Raw genomic sequence first — 25,116 nt, 5'->3', positions numbered from 1 at the left:
TCCCATGGAGGGATGGTTTGTGAGCTGATTAGTCTCTTAAGAGTGAATCAGAAGGGATGGAGACCCTGCTTTGAGGTTCTTGATGATCTTTGTCAAGAAAAACAAAAACTGGTAATGTCTAGTTCCCAGACAATAAATTTACTTTATCTAAAATTCCCAAATGAATGGAGAGGGCTGACTCTGCATGACAAATTCTCAATCCATTCAGCCCTCTCATTTCCCAGCACATTTTACCTGGAACAGGCAGCAAGAACAAGAAGAGCAATGCAAAGAGAAGGTAGTAGAGCCTTATGGCTGGCTGGCTTCCCAGCTGAGACTGGACAGGACGGTGTGGTCGCTCATTTTATAAAGGCTCCAGGTCTGCAGCCATAGGGAGAAGCATTCAGCAGCTGCAATTCCTGTAATATTATAGTGATGACAATATGACGTATTTCCTGATGCTTCATGCCAAGGTTCCTTACAAAGCAGACCACGCCCATTCCCCCCAGGACTTAATTAAAAACCTAAGGGAGATTCAGAGCTTGATGTGAACACAGGGCTATTCTGATGCCTCTGAGCTCTGGGTGCTCCTGTAGGGCTGGCTCATGTCTGGCTGTCTGAGATGGGAAAGACCTGCCCACTCCTGGATGCAGTCCTGGAGCGTGTAGCTGGGAGCTCACCTGTGCCCACTGTGGTCCTTCTAAGCTTTTGCCTTCTTTCTAAAGTCCTGAGAGAGCCTGAACCCCATCAGTCCAGTCCAAGGCTGGTGTATTCAGAATCTAGGTGTAAACTGGGGCTGGGTCATGCCCTGAGCCTGCACGGATATGCCCAAAATGGGATCAGCTTTTAAGTAGTTTGGGAAGGGAGGGAAAATTGGCTGCATTCCAGAGACCCTGCCCTGTGTCCTTGGGCTGTGATGGAGTGTGACATCTCAGGTCAAACACAGCTTACACTTTGCTGCGTTCTGAAAAACCACCAAATTCGTGAGTCAAGAAGGTGTCTCATTTTCCCTCATCAGAGACAGATGGATGATGTAATTTATAGGCAGGTGTTTCCTCACTGATAGTGTCACTCTCTCTACAAAAGAGGGGCTTTGGAAGATATATTTATGACACCCGGTTACAGCTGGCTCGTGACATACAAGGAAGTCGAGGATTGGGGATTTCCACTAGATACAGATTCAATGTTTAGGAAGCCAACTGCCTTTACAAAAAATTATTAGGCTTAATTAAATGTTATGGAATCTAACAAGGGGGTTATACTCAAGAGGTCATTTTCTTGGAAGCTGAAGTCCCCATGGAGGTGGTTGGCTATTACTTTGTGTGAAAGCAATTGTAACGGATCCACCAGAGTTCTGGGGTGAACCCCAGGGTCTAGGACTGTAGGTTCAGACTCCTGTTGTACCTATTGGATTCTGTAAGCAAACTCTGAACTCCTATCATAGATAAAGTACCATGGGCTTGGGGTAGGTGAGGGGATAGAAAGGTGAAATACAGAGGGGCCACTTCTGCCTCTTTCTCTCAGGGAACTCCCATGTAGAGTGACACAGAGCCAAGTCAACCACAGAGAGTGGATTTTGACAAAGGGCCGTAATAGGGGTTCAAGCACAGGGCTATGGAAATGCAGAAGAAATGTAATTCATACAGAAAGGCAAGTTTGAATCAAAGGTTTAAGAAGAATTTGGAGTTATAGACACTTCATATCTTTAAAACCTAACTTTCCTCCTCAGTTCAGAATATGAGACAAAGTAGACATTTTTATTTTAATTAATTAATTGAACTATAGTTGATGTATAATATTATATGTTACAGGTGTACAATATTGAGATTCATGCTTTTTAAACAATAACATATTGGCTATAATCCCCATGTTGTACAATATTTCTTTGTAGCTTATTTTATACATAATAGTTCGCAGCTCTTACTCCCCTAGCCCTATGTTGGCCTCTGCTCCTTCCTCACTACAATGGTAGCCACAAGTTTGTTCCTTATATCTGTGAGTCTTCTTTTTTTTTTTTTTTTGGTTATGTTTACTAGTTTGTTACAGTTTTTAGATTCCACGTTTACCCAATTTCATACATCATTTGTCTTTCTCTGTCGGGCTTATTTCACTGAGCATAATATCTTCCAGCCCATTCATATTGTTGCAAAAGGCAAAGCTCCATTATTATTTATAACTGAGTAGCATTCCACTATATACAAATGCCACATCTCCCTTGTCTGTTCATGGATGCTTAGGTTGCTTCCACGTCTTGGCTATTGTAAATAATGCTATAACAGACACTGGGTGCATGTATCTTCTCAAATAGTGTTTTTAGATTTTTGAATATACACCCGGATGGGTCATATGGCATTTCTGTTTCTAGTTTTTTGAGAAACCTCCATCCCATTTTCCATGGTGGCTGCACCAGTTTGCAGTCCCAAGTGCAGACACGTTTAAATACGGAAGGAGGTAAGTGTGGGGCCGGCGGGCTCTCATACCTGGTCTCACATGAGATAAAAGAGAAGGTGGCTGGGGTGCTGTAGAGAGTTAGAACCAGCGCTCGGCCCAGGCTCAGGGCTGGCATCACTGGAGCTCTGCTTACCTGCAATGACGTACTTTTCTTGGAGACCAGACCTCCACGTGAACCCTGAGTCTAACCTGTCCCTTCAGACAGGAGGCCTTTCTACAGCAACACGACTGTTTAATCAGAGGTTCTCTGAGAGTGGAAGGCACGTGTTCTTGTCAGCTAATTTGGAAGCTGGGTGCTGGGGAGTGGGCTATGGCTGTGGTACCTGCCCCACTCACAGAATGAATTGTGGGGAACATTTCTATATATTAAGATGTTTATAAAAGTTGGGTGAAACTTTCTGTGGTGAAAATTCACACAGCAGAAGAGTGAGACTGTTCTTCACTTCTCTAGCCTGGGGAACCACTGCTAACTCTGGTTTGCCTCCTTTTTGTCTTATTGTACCGTTTTACGTGTCACAAATACTTCTGGCCTCTCAATTAATAGGTGCACATTTACTGTTGAATAATTAATACATACCTATGAGTCTGACATTGACAAGAACTGAGGCCATGCCCCAGGCCCAGGGGCTTTTGAGTCACTGGGCTCAGAGATACAGACCCTCCCAACCCTCCTGCAGGACCAGCTGGGTTTTTTCCTGGTAACTCTGAGCCAGCATTTTTTTTTTTTTTTAATTTGATGTTGATTAGGTTGAGAGAGGATAGACTAGACTTATTTTCTCTCAGGTCAGACTTCTAATCTCCTCTAATCCTGTTTTGTTTTGAACTCTGTTTTTAAAATCTGGAGCAGAGTTTCGGTTGATCAAAGTTTTTGGCTCAACAGAAACAGACTCACAGACTTAGAGAACAAAGATATGGTTGCCAGGGGGAGGGATGGGGGAGGGATGGTGGGGGAGTTGGGATGGACATGTACACACTGCTCTATATAAAATGGATAACCAAGAAGGTTCTACTGTATATCACAGGAACTCTGCTGTATGTTACATAGCATAACATAACATATGGATGGGAGGGGAGTTTGGGGGAGAATGGATACCTTTATACATATGGCTGAGTGCTGTCCACCTGAAATTATCACAACATGGTTAATCGACTATATTCCAATACAAAATTAAGCATTTAATTTAAAAAACATTGGGGGCCCAAAGGCCATACCATGTAATTCTCAATGCTATTGTTTACTATCTGGATTTACTTGAATAAGTTTCATAAACTCTTTGACCATCTGTACCTCAACAATAAAGTACAGAGAGTAATAAATGTCCTATTTAGTCCACAGGGAAAGCCCTATGAGTTAATGATATGAAGTTGACCTGTAAACTGCAAATTATCACATGGCCCATTTATCACCCATGAGGCCCTGGGGAGGAATGACAAGTGAGGGCTGGTGAGCAATAGCAAGACAGCTTAAAGACTGTGGCATGGGCTCCTCACAAGGGAGCTAGGACTTCCCTTCTTTTTCTTAATACAGTGTAAGTGGGACTCAGCCACTCTCCTCTGCAGATGTTTAAAATTTGTCATGACCACTGCTATTTAAGGTTTATCAGCAAAGATAAGCATTAGCCCAGTTTTGCAGATGAAGAAACTGAGGTTCAGAGAGGTTGAGTGACTTTCCCTGGGCCACCCAGCTAGTTAATGGCAGTGTTGTAGGGAACGACATGCATTTCCCATGCACTCCTGCTTCCAGGCACCATGTAGATTTGCCAAAGGGAGACACTGGTAGAAAATGAGAAGGCAGGAACTGGTAAGAAGCCAAGGTAATCATCTTCCTGAGCTTCTGAAGGCATCTCCTCTGCACTTCCAGTTTCGGCCAGAATGCTGCTTCATCCGACGGCCTGGCTTTCCTCAGGCAGGTTCGCCATGACCCCAGCTTCTGTGGCGTGCTCCCTGTCCCAGGCTCTGAGAAGGTTACCTCCTTCCTCCCTCTGTCCCTCTGGTCCCAGGGATAGCAGTGTCTTTATGCTATTGCAAAAAGCTTTTCTGGCCGAACCATGTGGCTTGTGGGATATTAGATCCTGAATCAGGTATTGAACCCAAGCCCAGGGAAGTGAGAGCTCAGAGTCCGAAGCCCTGGACCACCAGAGACTTCCCTGCTGTTGCAAATTATGAGGTGACTCACCATACATTTATTTGATTTCTCAGCTCTCCTACCACTGCTATAACCAATTGCCTAATAAACTCCTCCTTTTGAGGTCCTTATATTTACTTTAATTTCTCATATTTTCTTCAGTTGTTGGATTTTGACTGTCTTCTAAGACCCCAGGGCATTGCCCTTCTTTGGGATTGGAATGAAAACTGACCTTTTCCAGTCCCGTGGTCACTGCTGAGTTGTCCACATTTGTTGACATATTGAGTGCAGCACTTTCACAGCATTATCTTTCAGGATTTCAAATAGCTCAAGTGGAATTCCATCACTTCCCCTAGCTTTTTTTGTTGTAATGCTTTCTAAGGCCGACTTGACTTCACACTCCAGGATGTCTGGCTCTAGGTGAGTGATCACACCATCAGTGGCTGAGAGGAGCTACCACATGACCAAAGTCAGGGGAGGCGGCCAAGAGGAGCAGCCCCACGTCAAAGGATCAGCGGCTGCATGGGCACAGGAGGGCCGAGAGGAGCTAATCCACCTTCAAGGTCAGGAGGGGCAGCCATGAGGAGATAGCCCTCATCCAAGGTAAGGAGCAGTGGCTGCACTTTCTGGAGCCGCCATGGAGATATACCCCTCGTCTAAGGTAAGAGAAATCCAAGGCAGATGGTAGGTGTTGCAAGACGGTGTCAGAGGGCAGACAGAAACCATAATCACAAAAAACTAGCCAATCTGATCACATAGACCACAGCCTTGTCTACCTCAATGAAACTAAGCCATGCCGTGTTGGGCTGCCCAAGACCAGAGGGTCATGGTGGAGAGGTCTGACAGAATGTTGTCCACTGGAGAAGGGAATGGAAAACCACGTCAGTATTCTTGCCTTGAGAACCACATGAACAGTATGAAAAGACAAAATGATAGGATACTGAAAGGGGAACTCCCCAGGTCGGTAGGTGCCCAATATGCTACTGGAGATCCATGGAGAAATTACTCCAGAAAGAGGGAAGGGATGGAGCCAACGCAAAAATAATACCCAGTTGTGGATGTGACTGGGAATAGAAGCAAGGTCCGATTATGTAAAGAGCAATATTGCATAGGACCTGGAATGTCAGGTCCATGAATCAAGGCGAGTTGAAAGTGGTCAAACAGGAAATGGCAAGAGTGAACGTCAACATTCTAGGAATTAGCAAACTAAAATGCACTGGAATGGGTGAATTTAACTCAGATGACCATTATATCTACTCCTGTGGGCAGGAATCCCTTAGAAGAAATGGAGTAGCCATCATGGTCAACAAAAGAGTCCAAAACGCAGTACTTGGATGCAATCTCAAAAACAACAGAATGATTTCTGTTCATTTCCAAGGCAAACCATTCAATATCATGGTAATCCAAGACTATGCCCCAACCAGTAATGCTGAGGTACCTGCAGTTGAAGGTTCTATGAAGACCTACAAGACCTTTTAGAACTAATACCCCCAAAACATGTCCTTTTCATTGTAGGGGACTGGAATGCAAAAGTAAGATGTTAAGAAACACCTGGAGTAACAGGCAAATTTGACCTTGGAGTACGGAATGAAGCAGGGCAAACACTAATAGAGTTCTGCCAAGAGAATGCACTGGTCATAGCAAACACCCTCTTCCAACAACACAAGAGAAGACACATGGACATCACCAGATGGTCAACACCGAAATCAGATTGATTGTATTCTTTGCAGCCAAAGATGGAGACGCTCTTTACAGTCAGCAAATAAGACTGGGAGCTGACTGTGACTCAGATCATGAACTTCTTATTGCCAAATTCAGACTTAAGGTGAAGAAAGTGGGGAAAACCAGTAGATCATTCAGGTATGACCTCAATCAAATCCCTTATGATGATACAGTGGAAGGGAGAAATAGATTTAAGGGACTAGATCTGATAGAGTGCCTGGGGAACTATGGATGGAGGTTCATGACATTGTACAGGAGACAGGGATCAAGACCATCCCCATGGAAAAGAAATGCAAAAAAAGCAAAATGGCTGTCAGAGGAGGCCTTCCAAATAGCTGTGAAAAGAAGAGAAGCCAAAAGCAAAGGAGAAAAGGAAAGATATAAGCATCTGAATGCAGAGTTCCAGAGAATAGCAAGGAGAGATAAAGTCTTCCTCAGGAATCAATGCAAAGAAAGAGAGGAAAACAACAGAATGGGGAAGACTAGACATCTCTTCAAGAAAATCACCCTATAAAAATCATGAACTGTAAACAATAAAGTATCCATACCCCATTGCCTAGACCACATCAGTACCTCTTTTGTCTACTGTCCTATTTTTCTGATGGCCACACACTACCAAATTTAAATCACCCTTAATCCCAGCCGCATACCCCTTTCCTGTCAGTAAATGCTCAGAATGTCAGTGATGGACACTCTGTGCACCTTTGAAGATGGCTAAGGAGGGTCAGAGGGGTCATTTCCCTTTCCTGCTGCCTTTGAGTCTGCTCCCACATCACCTGACCTTGACGAGGTTGTATTAATCCAATCAAGGTTAAGTATCACCTTTGATCTAACAAAGTATTGCAGACACTTTCCAAAAAGAGAAATACCTTATAAATTCACTCATATATGGAATACTAAATACAAAGAAATAGAGGGAATAAGTACAAAACATTATTAAGAGACAGCAAACGACACAATAATAAATACACATTCACAGAATAGAGCAGCGGGTGTCAGAGGGTGGCAGTAAAAGAGGTCCACAGGACGGTAAAAGAAAAACTTAATTTTTGGTGCTGGTCAGTTTTATGGTCAGTTCTCAAACCACTCGTGGTGGGCTCTGCTGGCCCCTGTTGGTCCAGGAACAACAGTCCCTGACACTTGCCTGTAGCCCCCTGCTAAGATACTCTGAAGCCTGCTGTCTGGACTCCCAGGGTTCTGGAGGAAGAGCTGTATGCAGGGCACCTGAGGATGAGGGCTGAGCTGAATTTGGGGCTTCCTGTGGCTGTAGGCAGTGCACAGGCTGACCACAGTCTCCAAGCAGGGGACTGACATGGGGGCATTGTTAACATTCATAAGTGGCCCTGGGGATCTGGGAGGCCCTGATTCTGTGGTTTTCATACAGTCTTCCCATGTTCCTCTTTCCCCTCCATTACAAGATCTATCTTGATTCAAAATAGTATTAAGATGATCTTCATGGGTGGTCCTAAGATAGCAGAGGAATGGGACGGGGATACCACTTTCTCCCCCACGAATTCATCAAAAGAACTTTTAAACGTTGAGTAAATTCCACAAAACAACTTCTGAATGCTGGCAGAGGACATCAGGCACCCAGAAAAGCAGACCATTCTCTTCAAAAGGAGGTAGGAAAAAATAAAAAAGACAAAAAAATAGACAAAAGAGGTAGGGACAGAGCTCCATCCCAGGAAGGGAGTCTTAAAAAGAGAGAAGTTTCCAAACACCAGGAAACACTCTCACTGCCAAGTCTGTGGCAAGCCTTGGAAGCATAGAGGGCAACATAACAGGGAGGAAATCTAAATAAATAATTAAAACCCACAGATTACGAGCCCAATGGTAAGTCCCCCAGCAGAGAAGCAGTGCAGACGCCTGCACCTGCCACTAGCAAGCAGGGGCTGGGCACGGAGGCATGGGCTGCATTGCTTAGAGTAAGGATCTGGCCTGAATGCTCCGAGCGCAATCTAAGCGAACTAACTTGGGCTAGCAAATGAAACTGTGGGATAACTACCACGTGAAAAGCCAGCCCTAACCTAAGACACCACCAGGCCCACGCACAGAACAAAGGACTGAACAGAGATAGCTGGCTGCAGACCACCCCCTCTGGTGACAGGCAGCCAGAGCCAGAATGGGGCAATCGCAGCCCCAGAGAGACATTATCTACCAAACTGTAAGCAGGCTTCTTTGCTAACTAAGATTTCTTGAGGTTCTGGAAGGTCAACATCCACCTGAGAAGGTGCACTGGTTATCACACAGAAAACCGAGTGGCAGGGACAGGGGAGGCGATAAGTCGCAGCGACCGTGCTCTCGAAACACCTCATCACCTGAGCTACTCAGATCTGGGAAGGGCACAAAACGTAGGCCCAACGGAGTCTGCGCCTCTGAGGACTACCCAAGTGCCTGAACCTGAGCAGCTTAGACCTGGGAGGTGCATGCACCCCAGGGCCAGCCTCGGATGGTTCCCGGTGGAGCAACCTAGAACCTGAACAGTGTGGGCAGGGAGGGTACCTGCACCGTGAACAGGGGCAGGCCCAGTGTGGCTGAGGCACTGTGAGCACACGCCAGTGTTATTTGTTTCCAGTGTCCCTCCCTCCCCCACAGCATGACTGAATAAGTGAGCCTAAAAAAGTGTCCACCACCGCCCCCTTTGTGTCAGGGTGACAATCAGACAATGAAGAGACCAGCAAACAGAAGAAGCTAAAACAGAGGGACCCACCTTGGAAGTGACAGGTGCAATAGATTAAAACCCTGTCGTTAGTACCGACTACATAGGAAGGGGCCTATAGATCTTGAGAAATATAAGCTGGATCAAGGAACTATCCAAAAATGAACTGACCCCACAAAACCCACAACAACACCAGACAAAGCCCTAGATATATTTTTACTATTTTTATGATCATTAAAAAAAATTTTTAAGTCCTCTATTACTCCTTTAATTTTCACTTTTATAACCTACTATTACTTTGCAAAAAAAAAAAAAAGACCCTATTTTTTAAAAGCAAACTTCATATATATATATATAGATAGATAGATAGATAGATAGAATAATTTTTGTGATTCTTTTTTTTTTTCCTCTCTTTTTTTCTTCTTTACTTTAATATTGTATTTTTGAAATTCCAAATGAGAGAGTCATTTCCTAGGCAGGTTGATAGGGAGTCTAGGGGTCCCCAAGGAGAGAGGGGTCTGGAATTCTCAAGGAGGAAAAAAGGACAAACTTTTTTTCTTTCTCCACATTCCTTAGGATTATATACCAATAATGTATCCTGCCTAAGGACAGTCTTTGGATTCAACCTTCTGTTATTTTAAAATGTTAATTATGGGAGTATACCTGGTCTTTACAAGGATGTATCTTGCCTGAGGACAGTGTTATCTTAAAATGTAAATTATGGGAGTAGGTCGGAGGAGGTCTTTACAACCTCCAGACATTCTTTGGATTATATAACCTCATTGTTAACACTAGCAAGTGGGTACTCTTTCTGCCCCCTTCTGATGCCTATGTCAGAAGCTTTCTCTATCTCCTTTATACTTTAATAAAACTTTATTACACAAAAGCTCCGAGCGATCAAGCCTCGTCTCTGGCCCCGGATTGAATTCTTCTCCTCCGGGGGCCAAGAATCCCGGTGTATTCGTGTGATTCAACAACAACCTTTCACAAACACTACTCTAGATTTTTAATCTTTGCTTTTTGGCATTTGTTATCAATTTTCTACCTTTAAGAACCCAATCTTCAGTACCCATTTTTACTTGGGAGCAAGATTACTGGCTTGACTGCTCTCTCCCCCTTTGGACTCTCCTTTTTCCTCACCAGGTCGCCTGTGTCTCCTCCCTATCCCCTCTCTTCTCTACCCAACTCTGTGAATTTCTGTGTGTTCCAGACGGTGGAGAACACTTAGGGAATAGATTACTGGCTGGATATGTCTCTCTCCTTTTGATTCCCCCTTTTTATCCTCCTGGCCACCTCTGTCTCCTTCCACCCTGTTCTCTTCTCTGTAAAACTCTGTGAACATCTTTGAGTGGTCCAGTTGTAGAGTGCACATAAGGAAGTGATTACTGGCTAGCTTGCTGTCTCCTCTACTGATTCCACCTCATATCATTTGGGTCACCTCTAACTCCCTCCTCCCTCTTCTCTTCTCCATGTAAATCTGTGAACCTCTCTGGGTGTCCCTCACTGTGGAGAAACTTTTCATCTTTAACCTAGGTGTTTTATCAACGGTGCTGTATAGAAGGAGATGTCTTGAGACTACTGTAAACATAAGACTGAAAACCAGAAGCAGGAGGCTTAAGTCCGAACCCTGAGAACACCAGAGAACTCCTGACTCCAGGGAACACTAATTGACAGGAGCTCATCAAATGCCTCCACAGTTACACTGAAACCAAGCATGACCCAAGGGCCAACAAGTTCCAGAGCAAGACATACCAGGCAAATTCTCAAGCAACACAGGAACACAGCCCTGAGCTCCAATATAGAGGCTGTCCAAAGTTACTCCAAAACCACTGACATCTCATAACTCATTACTGGACCCTTCATTGCACTCCGGAGAGAAGAAATCCAGCTCCACCCACCAGAACACCAACATAAGCTTCCCTAACTAAGAAACCTTGACAAGCCACCTGTACAACCCCACCCACAGTGAGGAAACTCCACAATAAAGAGAACTCCACAAACTGCCAGAATACAGAAAGGACACCCCAAACTCACCAATATAAACAAAATGAAGAGACAGAGGAATACCCAGCAGGTAAAGGAACAGGATAAATGCCCACCAAACCAAACAAAAGAGGAAGAGATAGGGAGTCTACCTGATAAAGAATTCCAAATAATGATAGTGAAAATGATCCAAAATCTTGAAATCAAAATGGAATCACAAATAAATAGCCTGGAGACAAGGACTGAGAAGATGCAAGAAAGGTTTAACAAGGACCTAGAAGAAATAAAAAAGAGTCAATATATAATGAATAATGCAATAAATGAGATTTAAAAAAAAACACTCTGGAGGCAACAAATAGTAGAATAACAGAGGCAGAATATAGGATTAGTGAATTAGAAGAGAGAATGATAGAAATAAACGAATCAGAGAGGAAAAAAGAAAAACGAATTAAAAGAAATGAGGACAATCTCAGAGACGTCCAAGACACTGTTAAACACCCCAACATTCGAATCATAGGAGTCCCAGAAGAAGAAGACAAAAAGAAAGACCATGAGAAAATACTTGCAGAGATAATAGTTGAAAACTTCCCTAAAATGGGGAAGGAAATAATGACCCAAGTTCAAGAAACCCAGAGAGTCCCAAACAGGATAAACCCAAGGTGAAACACCCCAAGACACATATTAATCAAATTAACAAAGACCAAACACAAAGAACGAATATTAAAAGCAACAAGGTAAAAACAACAAATAACACACAAGGGAATTCTCATAAGGATAACAGCTGATCTTTCAGTAGAAACTCTTCAAGCCAGGAGGGAATGGCAAGACATATTTAAAGCGATGAAAGAAAATATCCTACAGCCCAGATTATTGTACCCAGCAAGGATCTCATTCAAATATGAAGAAATCAAAAGCTTTACAGACAAGCAAAAGCTGAGAGAATTCAGCACCACCAAACCAGCTCTTCAACAAATACTAAAGGATATTCTCTAGACAGGAAACACAAAAACGGTGTATAAATTCGAACCCAAAACAATAAAGTAAATTGCAAGGGGATCATACTTATAAATATTTACCTTAAATGTAAATGGGTTGAATGCCCCAACCAAAAGACAAAGACTGGCTGAATGGATACAAAAACAAGACCCCTACGTATGCTGTCTACAAGAGACCTACCTCAAAACAGAGGACACATACAGACTGAAAGTGAAGGGCTGGAAAAAGATTTTCCATGCAAATAGAGACCAAAAGAAAGCAGGAGTAGCAATATTCATATCAGATAAAATAGACTTTAAAACAAAGGCTGTGAAAAGAGACAAAGAAGGTCACTACATAATGATCAAAGGATCAATCCAAGAAGAAGATATAACAATTATAAATATATATGCACCAAACATAGGAGCACTGCAATATGTAAGACAAATGCTAACATGTATGAAGAGAGAAATTAACAATAACACAATAATAGTGGGAGACTTTAATACCCCACTCACACCTATGGATAGATCAACTAAACAGAAAATTAAGAAGGGAACACAAACTGTAAACGATACAATAGACCAGTTAGACCTAATTGATATCTATAGGACATTTCATCCCAAAACAATGAATTTCACCTTTTTCTCAAGCACACACGGAACCTTCTCCAGGATAGATCACATCCTGAGCCATAAATCTAGCCTTGGTAAATTCAAAAAAATTGAAATCATTCCAAGCATCTTTTCTGCCCACAATGCAGTAAGATTAGATCTCAATTCCAGGAGGAAAACTATAAAAAATTCCAACATATGGAGGCTGAAAAACACGCTGCTGAATAACCAACAAATCACAGAAGAAATCAAAAAAGAAATCAAAATTTGCATAGAAACGGATGAAAATGAAAACACAACAACCCAAAACCTGTGGGGCACTGTAAAAGCAGTCCTAAGGGGAAAGTTCATAGCAATACAGGCATACCTCAAGAAACAAGAAAAAAGTCAAATAAATAACCTAACTCTACACCTAAGCAACTAGAAAAGGAAGAAATGAAGAACCCCAGGGTTAGTAGAAGGAAAGAAATCTTAAAAATTAGGGCAGAAATAAATGCAAAAGAAACAAAAGAGACCATAGCAAAAATCAACAAAGCCAAAAGCTGGTTCTTTGAAAGGATAAATAAAATTGACAAATCATTAGCCAGACTCATCAAGAAAAATAGGGAGAAAAATCAAATCAATAAAATTAGAAATGAAAATGGGGAGATCACGACAGACAACACAGAAATACAAAGGATCATAACAGACTACTATCAGCAATTATATGCCAATAAAATGGACAACGTGGAAGAAATGGACAAGTTCTTAGAAAAGTACAACTTTCCGAAACTGGACCAGGAAGAAATAGAAAATCTTAACAGACCCATCACAAGCATGGAAATTGAAACTGTAATCAGAAATCTTCCAGCAAACAAAAGCCCAGGTCCAGACGGCTTCACAGCTAAATTCTACCAAAAATTTAGAGAAGAGCTAACACCTATCCTACTCAAACTCTTCCAGAAAATTGCAGAGCAAGGTAAACTTCCAAACTCATTCTATGAGGCTACCATCACCCTCATACCAAAACCTCACAAAGATCCCACAAAAAAAGAAAACTACAGGCCAATATCACTGATGAGCATAGATGTAAAAATCCTTGACAAAATTTTAGCAATCAGAATCCAACAACACATTAAAAAGATCATACACCATGACCAAGTGGGCTTTATCCCAGGGATGCAAGGATTCTTCAATATCCACAAATCAATCAATGTAATACACCACATTAACAAATTGAAAAATAAAAACCATATGATTATCTCAATAGATGCAGAGAAAGCCTTTGACAAAATTCAATATCCATTTATGATAAAAACTCTCCAGAAATTAGGAATAGAAGGAACATACCTCAACATAATAAAACAATATATGACAAACTCACAGCAAACATTATCCTCAGTGGTGAAAAATTGAAAGCATTTCCTCTAAAGTCAGGAACAAGACAAGTGTGCCCACTTTCACCATTACTATTCAACATAGTTTTGGAAGTTTTGGCCATAGCAATCAGAGCAGAAAAAGAAATAAAAGGAATCTAAATTGGAAAAGAAGTAAAACTCTCACTGTTTGCAGATGACATGATCCTCTACATAGAAAACCCTAAAGACTCCACCAGAAAAGTACTAGAACTAATCAATGAATATAGTAAAGTTGCAGGATTTAAATCAACACGCAGAAATCCCTTGCATTCCTATACACTAATAATGAGAAAACAGAAAGAGAAATTAAGGAAACAATTCCATTCACCATTGCAACGAAAAGAATAAAATACTTAGGAATATATCTACCTAAAGAAACTGAAGACCTATACATAGAAAACTATAAAACACTGGTGAAAGAAATCAAAGAGGACACTAATAAATGGAGAAATATACCATATACATGGATTGGAAGAATGAATATAGTGAAAATGAGTATACTATCCAAAGCAATCTATAGATTCAATGCAATCCCTATCAAGCTACCAACGGTATTCTTCACAGAGCTAGAACAAATAATTTCACAATTTGTATGGAAATACAAAAAACCTCTAATAGCCAAAGCAATCTTGAGAAAGAAGAATGGAACTGGCGGAATCAACCTGCCTGACTTCAGGCTACAAAGCCACAGTCATCAAGACAGTATGGTACTGGCACAAATACAGAAATATAGATCAATGGAACAAAATAGAAAGCTCAGAGATAAATCCACACACATATGGACACCTTATCTTTGACAAAGGAGGCAAGAATATACAACGGATTAAAGACAATCTCTTTAACAAGTGGTGCTGGGAAAACTGGTCAACCACTTGTAAAAGAATGAAACTAGAGCACTTTCTAACACCATGCACAAAAATAAACTCAAAATGGATTAAAGATCTAAATGTAAGATCAGAGACTATAAAACTCCTAGAGGAGAACATAGGCAAAACACTCTCTGACATACACCACAGCAGGATCCTCTATGACCCACCTCCCAGAATATTGGAAATAAAAACAAAAATAAGCAAATGGGACCTAATTAAACTTAAAAGCTTCTGCACAACAAAGGAAACTATAAGCAAGGTGAAAAGACAGCCTTCAGAATGGGAGAAAATAATAGCAAATGGAGCAACTGACAAACAACTAATCTCAAAAATATACAAGCAACTCCTACAGCTCAATTCCAGAAAAATAAATGACCCAATTTAAAAAATGGGCCAAAGAACTAAATAGACATTTCTCCAAAGAAGACATACAGATGGCTAACAAACACATGAAAAGATGCTCAACATCACTCATTATCAGAGAAATGCAAATCAAAACCACTATGAGGTACCATTTCACACCAGTCACAATGCCTGCGATCCAAAAATCTACAAGCAATAAATGCTGGAGAGGGTGTGGAGAAAAGGGAACCCTCTTACACTGTTGGTGGGAATGCAAACTAGTACAGCCACTATGGAGAACAGTGTGGAGGTTCCTTAAAAAACTGGAAATAGAACTGCCTTATGATCCAGCAATTCCACTGCTGGGCATGCACACTGAGGAAACCAGAATTGAAAGACACGTGTACCCCAATGTTCATCGCAGCACTGTTTATAGTAGCCAGTACACGGAAGCAACCTAGATGTCCATCAGCAGATGAATGGATAAGAAAGCTGTGGTACATGTACACAATGGGGTATTACTCAGCCATTAAAAAGAATACATTTGAATCAGTTCTAATGAGGTGGATGAAACTGGAGCCTACTATACAGAGTGAAGTAAGGCAGAAAGAAAAACACCAATACAGTATACTAACGCATATATATGGGATTTAGAAAGATGGTAACAATAACCCTGTATACGAGACAGCAAAAGAGACACTGATGTATAGAACAGTCTTTTGGACTCCGTGGGAGAGGGAGAGGGTGGGATGATTTAGGAGAATGGCATTGAAACATGTATAATATTATATATGAAACGAGTCACCAGTCCAGGTTCGATGCACGATACTGGATGTTTGGGGCTGGTGCACTGGGACGACCCTGAGGGATGATATGGGGAGGGAAAATGGAGGAGGGTTCAGGATGGTGAACACATATATACCTGTGGCGGATTCATTTTGATATTTGGCAAAACTAATACAATTATGTAAAGTTTAAAAATAAAATAAAATTAGAAAAAAAATAAAATTAAATTAAATTAAAAAAAAAAAAAGGAAAAGACCTTGAGCTTGGACAGATTGGGGGCAGGAGGAGAAGGGGATGAGAGAGGATGAGATGGCTGGATGACATCACTGACTCGATGGACCTGAGTTTGAGTGAACTCTGGGAGTTGGTGATGGACAAGGAGGGCTGGCCTGCTATGATTCATGGGGTCACAAAGAGTCAGACACCACTGAGCGCCTGAACTGAACTGAACTGAACTTCCTCCTTAACTAAAACAATGAAACTTGATGTCTTATCCCAAATATATCCCTCATAGCAATATATAGGGGTAAGCCATTTTACAAGATGGGATTAAGAAATGAAGTAGTTTGTTCAAAGGAGTGCAGATTGAATGTAGGGAGCATTTGAACTCAAGCCCAAGTGGGTTTGACTCCAAAGACCTTGATTTATTAAATATTCAAAAATCCCAGAAAACTAATGTGTCTACTGAATTACATAAAATCAACAAATACTTTAGCTCAAGTGTGATCTGTGAATCACTCAGGACATACCTATCCTACAAGGTTATGTGTTGCTCACCTGCAATCCAAGCTAAACTGGGTGTCCTGTATTTTCCCTGCAGCCCTCCTCAGGTGACAGCATGCTCCAGGCTGTGCTGTGGTGACATTGCCTCCAGATTTTAGCATCTTCAAAGAGCCAAAGTTAATTCCCGCTTAAATGATGCCAACCCGGGAGGAACTGGGTCCTTTGATCAGACCCCCCACCCCCGAGGAGCAGCCACTACCGTGGGTGCTGCTGGTCCTCTGTTGAACAAAGCACTCTCAGGAATCTCGTGCTGTCGATTAAGGGCCCCAGCCCTGAAGGGAAACGTCAGTTCCCCTCAGAATTCATTAACCAAGCAGGTCCAGTTGTTTAGTAACTCAGTTGTGGCCCCCTGTTTGTGACCCCATGGACTGTTGCTCACCAGGCTCCTATGTCCATGGGATTCTCCAGGCAAGCATACCAGAATGGGTTGCCATTCCCTTCTCCAGGGGATCTTCCCGACCCATGGATCAAAACTGCATCTCCTGCATTGGCAGATGGGCTCTTTGTCACTAGGCCCACCTGCGAAGCCCCTTATCTGGTATCCTTTGGTGCTTTGCACTCAAGAATACATTCATGAATTACCTGTATTAAGAAATACTCTAGCCCATGAAGCCTCACCTGCTTGTGGTCTGTGCAATAGTTTGCTTAGGTTGGATCAATTCTCTGTGTAAATGGTAGCAAAAAAAAAAAAAAATGTTGAGAGTGAAAAAAGATCATTTTAATTTCCAAAATTCCTTCTCATTTTTCGATTGTGAAAGGTGTATGTGTGTTGGGTTGTTGTTGTTCAGTCAATCAGTTGTGTCCAGCTCTTAGCGATCCATGGATTGAAGGTGTTTATTCTGAAAAGAGAAAGGGACAGATGCAGAGACATGAAATAAAGTTGAAAAAAAGAAATGAATAATTTTATAACAGAAATCAATGTTTCATGATTTTTCTCCAAAAAATGCACCAAACCTCAGATCCATAAGCAGAAGTGAGAATCAATGTGGTAACCCTGACTTCCTGCAAACCTCTTCCTTTACAACAGGCAAACACTTGGACCATGTGTCCATAGATGAAACATCCTCAAATTAGGCCCAGGCCCAGATGAACATCTCTGGTTGGAATACAAACACTTTTTTCCAGCTGAAGTTTTTAAACTCTCTCCCAGATTGCCTGCCCTGATTCAGGTGTGCCACCAGACACAGGTTCTACTTGGAATTCCGAAAACTCCTGTCCCATCATGAGGCTACTGTCCCTTCTCTTCCTCTTACTTGTGTGTCTTATCCAGACAAGATCGGGTAAGTGGCAGATGCAACTGGTCGGTTGATATGGAGGATGACTTTGGAGCCTAGAGTAGGGAAGGTCAAGTTGCTTCATCTGAAGACAGCCTTCAGAATGGAAGAAAATAATAGCAAATGAAGCAATTGACAAACAACTAATACCAAAAATACACAAGCAAATCTGCTGCTCAATTCCAGAAAAATGAATGACCCAATAAAAAAATGGGCCAAAGAACTAAATAGACATTTCTCCAAAGAAGACATACAGATGTCTAACAAACACATTAAAAGATGCTCAACATCACTCATTATCAGTTCAGTTCAGTTTTTCAGTCGCTCAGTTGTGTCCGACTCTTTGCGGCCCCATAAATCACAGCACGCCAGGCCTCCCTGTCCATCACCAACTCCCGGAGTTAACTCAGACTCACGTCCATTGAGTCAGTGATGCCATCCAGCCATCTCATCCTCTGTCATCCCCTTCTCCTCCTGACCTCAATGCCTCCCATAATTAGAGTCTTTTCCAAGGAGTCAACCCTTCCCATGAGGTGGCCAAAGTATTGGAGTTTCAACTTTAGCATCATTCCTTCCAAAGAAATCCCAGGGCTGATACCCTTCAGAATGGACTGGTTGGATCTCCTTGCAGTCCAAGGGACTCTCAAGAGTCTTATCCAACATCACAGTTCAAAATCATCAATTCTTCGGTGCTCAGCTTTCTTCACAGTCCATACATGACCACTGGAAAAACCATAGCCTTGACTAGACGGACCTTTGTTGGCAAAGTAATGTCTCTGCTTTTCAATATGCAATCTAGGTTGGTCATAACTTTTCTTCCAAGGAGTAAGTGTCTTTTAATTTCATGGCTGCAGTCACTATCTACAGTGATTTGGAAGCCCCCCAAAAGTAAAGTCTGACACTGTTTCCACTATTTCCCCATCTATTTGCCATGAAGTGATAGGACCAGATGCCATGATCTTCGTTTTCTGAATGTTGAGGTTTAAGCCAACTTTTTCACTCTCCTCTTTCACTTTCATCAAGAGGCTTTTTAGTTCTTCACTTTCTGCCACAAGGATGGTGTCATCTGCATATCTGAGGTTATTAATATTTCTCCTGGCAATCTTGATTCCAGCTTGTGCTTCTTCCAGCCCAGCATTTCTCATGATGTACTCTGCATATAAGTTAAATAAGCAGCATGACAATATACAGCCTTGATGTACTGCTTTTCCTATTTGGAAACACAGTCTGTTGTTCTGTGTCCAGTTCTAACTCCTGATCTGCATACAAATTTCTCAAGAGGCAGGTAAGGTCGTCTGGTATTCCCATCTCTTGAAGGGTTTTCCACAGTTTATTGTGATCCACACAGTCAAAGGCTTTGGCATAGTCAATAAAGCCAAAATATATGTTTTTCTGGAACTCTCTTGCTTTTGCTATGATTCAGCAGATGTTGGCAATTTGGTCTCAGGTTCCTCTGCCTTTTCTAAAACCAGCTTGAACAACTATAAGTTCACGGTTCATGTATTGCTGTTTGGAGATTTTTGAGCATTACTTTACTAGCATGTGAGATTAGTGCAATTGTGCATTAGTTTAAGCATTCTTTGGCATTGCCTTTCTTTGGGATTGGAATGAAAACTGACCTTTTGCAGTCCTGTGCCCACTGCTGAGTTTTCCAAATTGCTGGCATATTGAGTGCAGCACTTTCACAGCATCATCTTTCAGGATTTGAAATAGCTCAACTGGAATTCCATTACCTTCACTACCTTTGTTCGTAGTGATGCTTTCTAAGGTCCACTTGACTTCACATTCCAAGATGTCTGGCTCTACGTGAGTGATCACACCATCGGTGGCTGACAGGAGCTTCCCTACATTCAAGGACTGGCAGATGCGCGGGTGCAGGAGGGCTGAGAGGAGCTACTCCATCTTCAAGGTCAGGAGGGGCAGCCATGATGAGATAGCCCTCGTCCAAGGTAAGGAGCAGCGGCTGCACTTTCTGGAGCAGCTGTGAAGACATACCCCTCGTGCAAGGTAAGAGAAACCCAAGGAAGACGGTAGGTGTTGCAAAAGGGCATCAGAGGCAGAAATATGGAAACCACAATCACAGAGAACTAGCCAATCTGATCACATGGACCACACCTCGTCTAAGTCAATGAAACTAAGCATGCCATGTGCGGCTGCCTAAGACGGGAGGGTCATGGTGGAGAGGTCTGACAGAATGTGGTCCACTGTAGAAGGGAATGGCAAACCACTTCAGTATTCTTGACTTGAGAACCTCATGAACAGCGTGAAAAGGCAAAATGATAGGATACTGAAAGGGGAACTCCCCAGGCTGGTAGGTGCCCAATATGCTCCTGGAGATCCTTGGAGAAATAACTCCAGAAAGAGGGAAAGGATGGAGCCAAAGCAAAAAAATACCCAGTTGTGGATGTTACCAGTGATAGAAGCAAGCTCCGATGCTGTAAAGAGCAATATTGAATAGGAACCTGGAATGTCAGGTCCATGAATCAAGGCAAATAGGAAGTGGTCAAACAGGAGATGGCAAGAGTGAACATTGACATTCTAGGAATCAGCGAACTAAAATGCACTGGAATGGGTGAATTTAACTCAGATGACCATTATATCTACTACTGTTGGCAGGAATCCCTTAGAAGAAATGGAGTCGCCACCATGGTCAACAAAAGAGTCTGAAATGCAGTACTTGGATGCAATATCAAAAACGACAGCATGATCTCTGTTCGTTTCCAAGGCAAACCATTCAATATCGTGGTAATCCAAGCCTATGCCCCAACCAGTAAGGTTGAGGAAGGTGAAGTTGAATGGTTCTATGAAGACCTACAAGACCTTTTAGAACTAACACCCAAAAAACATGTCCTTTTAATTATAGGGGACTGTAATCCAAAAGTAGGAAGTCAACAAACACCTGAAGTAACAGGCAAATTTGGACTTGGTGTATGGAATGAAGCAGGGCAAAGGCTGATGGAGTTTTGCCAAGAGAACGCACTGGTCATAGCAGACACCCTCTTCCAACAACACAAGAGAAGACTCTACACATAGACATCACCAGATGGTCAACACCAAAATAAGACTGATTCTATTCTTTGCAGCCAAAGATGGAGACACTCTTTACAGTCAGCAAAAACAAAAAGGGGAGCTGACTGTGGCTCAGATCATGAACTCCTTCTTGCCAAATTCAGACTTAAAGTGAAGAAAGTGGGGAAAACCACTAGACCACTCAGGTATGACCTCAATCAAATCCCTTATGATTATACAGTGGAAGGGAGAAATAGATTTAAGGGACTAGATCTGACAGGCAGAGTGCCTGAGGAACTATGGATGGAGGTTCATGACATTGTACAGGAGACAGGGATCAAGACCATCCCCATGGAAAAGAAATGCAAAAAAATGGCTGTAGGAGGAGGCCTTCCAAATATCTGTGAAAAGAAGAGAAGCCAAAAGCAAAGGAGAAAAGGAAAGATATAAGCATCTGAATGCAGAGTTCCAGAGAATAGCAAGGAGAGATAAGAAAGCCTTCCTCATCTATCAGTGCAAAGAAAGAGAGGAAAACAACAGAATGGGAAAGACTAGACATCTCTTCAAGAAAATCACCCTACAAAAATCATGAACTGTAAACATTAAAGTATCCATACCCCATCGCCTAGACCACATGGGTACCTCTTTTGTCTACTGTCCCATTTCTCTGATGGACACACACCATCAAATTTAAATCAGCCTTAATCCCAGCCGCATACCTCTTACCTGTCAGTAAAGGCTCAGAATGTGGGTGAAGGACACTCTGTGCACCTTTGAAAGTGGCTAAGGAGGGTCAGAGGGGTCATTTCCCTTTCCTGCTGCCTTTGAGTCTGCTCCCACATCACCTGACCTTGACGAGGTTGTATTAATCCCATCTTGAAGACACTTTCTGAAAAGAGAAATACCTTATAAATTAACTCATATATGGAACACTAAATACAAAGAAAAAGAGGGAATAAGTACAAAGGATTATTAAGAGATAGCAAACAACACAAGAATAAACACACATTCACAGAACAGAGTAGCAGGTTTCCGAGGGTAGCAGTAAAAGAGGCCCACAGGGCAGTAAAAGAAAAACCCAGTTCTTGGTGGTGGTCAGTTTTATGGCTTGCCAGAGTTGAAATCTATTTTTATACAAATAAAGCATGTACTATTGCAACCCAAAGATACCCTAGAAAAATAAGTACTTAAAAATTACATTATCCATGCCTCAGTGCATCCCTTGTGACTCAGCAGGTAAAGAATCTGTCTGCAATGAGGGAGACCTGGGTTCCATCCCTGGGTTGGGATGATCCCCTGGAGAAGGGAAAGGCCTCCCACTCCAATATTCTGGGTTGGAGAATTCCACAGACTATACAGTCCATGGGGTCGCAAAGAGTTGGACACAACTGAGCAACTTTCGCTCACTGCACTGAGAGACAAGGGGGTGGTGACCCTCAGCCTGAGCGAGGGTAGATAAGTGCCTGGTTGGTCAGGGAGTTCTTGAACCACTTGTGCTGCCCTCTGCTGGCCCTTCTTGGTCCAGGAGCAACAGTCCCTGACACTTGCCTGTAGCCCCCTGCTGAGATACTCAGAAGCCTGCTGTCTGGACTCCCAGGGTTCTGGAGGAAAAGCTGGCGCAGGGCACCTTAGGATGAGGGCTGAGCTGATTCTGGGGCTTCCTGTGGCTGTAGGCACTCCACAGGCTGACCACATTCTCCAAACAGGGGACTGACACGGGGGCATTGTTAATGTACATAAGTGGCCCTGGGGATCTGGGAGGCCCTGATTCTGTGTTTTTCATAAAGTCCTCCCAATTTCCTCTTCACCCTCCATTACAAGATCTATCTTAAGTCAAAATAGTATTAAGATGATTGTCAAGGCTTAGAGATAAAAACCACACACAAAATGTTTTCTATGGTAAAACTTTATTAAAATTCAAACTTTTTCACTGGTAAACTTTATAAAATTTGTGGGAGACACTATATCAATCCTACCAAAAGTATCATTCAAAAGCAAGGCGGCAACTGATTCCAACTAGTTTTTCATACCAGGATGACATAATAGGGCTTCCCTAGTGGCTCAGTCTGTAAAGAATTTGCCTGCAGTGCAGGAGACCTGGGTTCAATCCCTGGGTTGGGAAGATCCCCTGGAGGAGGGCATGACAACCCACTCCAGGATGCTTGCCTGAAGAATCCCCATGGACAGAGGAGCCTGGCAGACTGCAGTCCATGGGGTCCAGAAGAGTTACACATAACTGAGCGATTAAGCCTAGCATTCCATGATAACAAAATCAAACGATACATAATAACAAAATCAAAAATTTCCTGATGAGCATAAATACAAAAGATCTTAATAAACTATTAGCATATTACATTCAACAGTATGTAATTATATATGCATATGAAATGGATCTTGACCTATTGCTGATTTGACTTAGGGCAGAAGGAATGCCCTGCAGGGGCTGGGTGCAGGGCCTGCCTGACCAGGATGTTGAATGTGACCAAATGATCTTTATACATCTCTTGAGGTGACTGTGTAATTTTTCTTTTTTATTCTGAAAATTCAGAAATAAATTTTCTAAAACAAAGCTTTGTAGTAACATTTAATGACATTTGATAAGCACAGCCATGGGAATTTTCCCCACTGTGATTTATAGTGCAAGACTCCAAACAGTCCACTAGACTTCTCTCAGGACAGGGCATGGCTGACCTTCTGCAGAGCAGAGTCAGGCTCTTTAGGCAGGTTCCAAATGTTCAGATACAGATACTACCATCCAACACAGACACTACCATCATCAACTACCGATACTTACCATCACTTCCTATCTACACAATAGTTAAAAGTCACTGCTATATTTTCCTCAATTACTGATAATAGATTTAGGTTGACAGCTTGACATTCGGTTGGATGAGTGCCACGGGACAGACTCAGATTCCATGAGGAGACAGGGCAGTGTGTGCAGCTGTGTGTCCCCAGGGTGGTCCAGTCCCACTGCTGTCTCACCCAACAGGGTGGGGAGTCCTGCTTCACCGGGAACAGCTGCTCCCTCTAACATCCAGCTCACCCGCCAGAGTCACAGTCACGTCAGGGCACCGGGCCCTGGAGGATGAGTCTCAGTTGCCACTGGTGTCTTCGTCCCAGTCACTCTCTTCGGAGGAAGAAGACATCTGGAGGTCATCGTAGAGGATGCTCCAGGGCCTGGGGACAGCGTGTCCCTCAGGCTCCTGATCGACGGACGGCCTCTGAGCAGGAGGGGCTGGCCGTCTGCAGGCCGCAGAGGTGGGGGTGCCATGTACCCGCAGCTCCAGCAGCCTTCGCTGTCTCTCAGGAATAGCATCCTCAGAGGCTTGGCTGGGACGAGGATGATGGGCGGGGGGTGGGCTGCAGAGACTGCACCCACGCTCCTGGAGGGAGATCTGTCTGCTGGAGGCTGGAGGTCAAAGCGCTGCCCCTGGACAGGTGTCTCCCTGGATACCGGGGCAGCCACTCTCGGTCCACGTCCAGCTGTGCTGGGTGGAGGAGGCAGATTCAGGAAGGCCCCCAGATCTGCTGTCGAAGTGCTCTGCTGGGGGGTCTGGACGGGGCTGAGTCTAGGTTTCTTTGGGGGGTTCACACATGTCAGGCTGGGGGTCTGCGCACATCTCTTGCCTGGAGCCTCGATGCGGCCCTTGGAGGCCGGGGCCAAATTCCTGCCGATGAGAGGCAATGCGGGGAGGCTGGATTTCACATCATCTCTCCTCGTGGGTGACCCTCTTGGGTGATCTGGATCCTGGAAGGATTTCCTCTTGGATGTGTGGATAAGCACGGGCATGTTTGGGTGCTGTAAGAGAAGACCACACACAGAGAGGCCAGGTGTGAGAATCTTCTCTCCATCCAGTAAAACACCTCACAGGCATTAATTTTACATGATAAGATCCTCAACATCAGGGTGCTCATGTGACCTTGATAATGGCAAATGGAAATGTTCTAATAATGTCTCTTGTTAAGTAAGGGGAAGCAAGCTTTTGGTAGACCTTCTTCTCGAGACTGTACACAGATTGGTGATTTGCAGTGCCTTGATGGCGAAATGAGTTTTCATGTCCAGTTTTGGAGGACGAATCACAATTTACAGATTCCTGGTCTAATTTAAAGGATTCAACTATAGAAGCTGCTGATAAAATCACTCC

At 43.0% G+C, this 25,116-nt stretch overlaps 1 long non-coding RNA gene across 1 annotated transcript; it reads right to left on the bottom strand.

The window, feature by feature from the left end:
• Nucleotides 1-17,381: 17,381 nt before the first annotated feature.
• On the bottom strand, nt 17,382-24,181 carry LOC133239824 (uncharacterized). Its single transcript, XR_009733992.1, has 2 exons — nt 21,695-24,181; nt 17,382-18,055 (listed from the first exon to the last, which is right to left on the bottom strand). It is a non-coding gene; the product is annotated as an uncharacterized LOC133239824 (long non-coding RNA).
• Nucleotides 24,182-25,116: the final 935 nt, after the last annotated feature.

This window comes from Bos javanicus, chromosome 27, assembly GCF_032452875.1.
Source record: "Bos javanicus breed banteng chromosome 27, ARS-OSU_banteng_1.0, whole genome shotgun sequence".
NCBI classification, from domain to species: Eukaryota; Metazoa; Chordata; class Mammalia; order Artiodactyla; family Bovidae; genus Bos; species Bos javanicus.
Note: the sequence above shows the minus strand (reverse complement) of the source record. Positions and strands in the feature narration are given on the sequence as shown.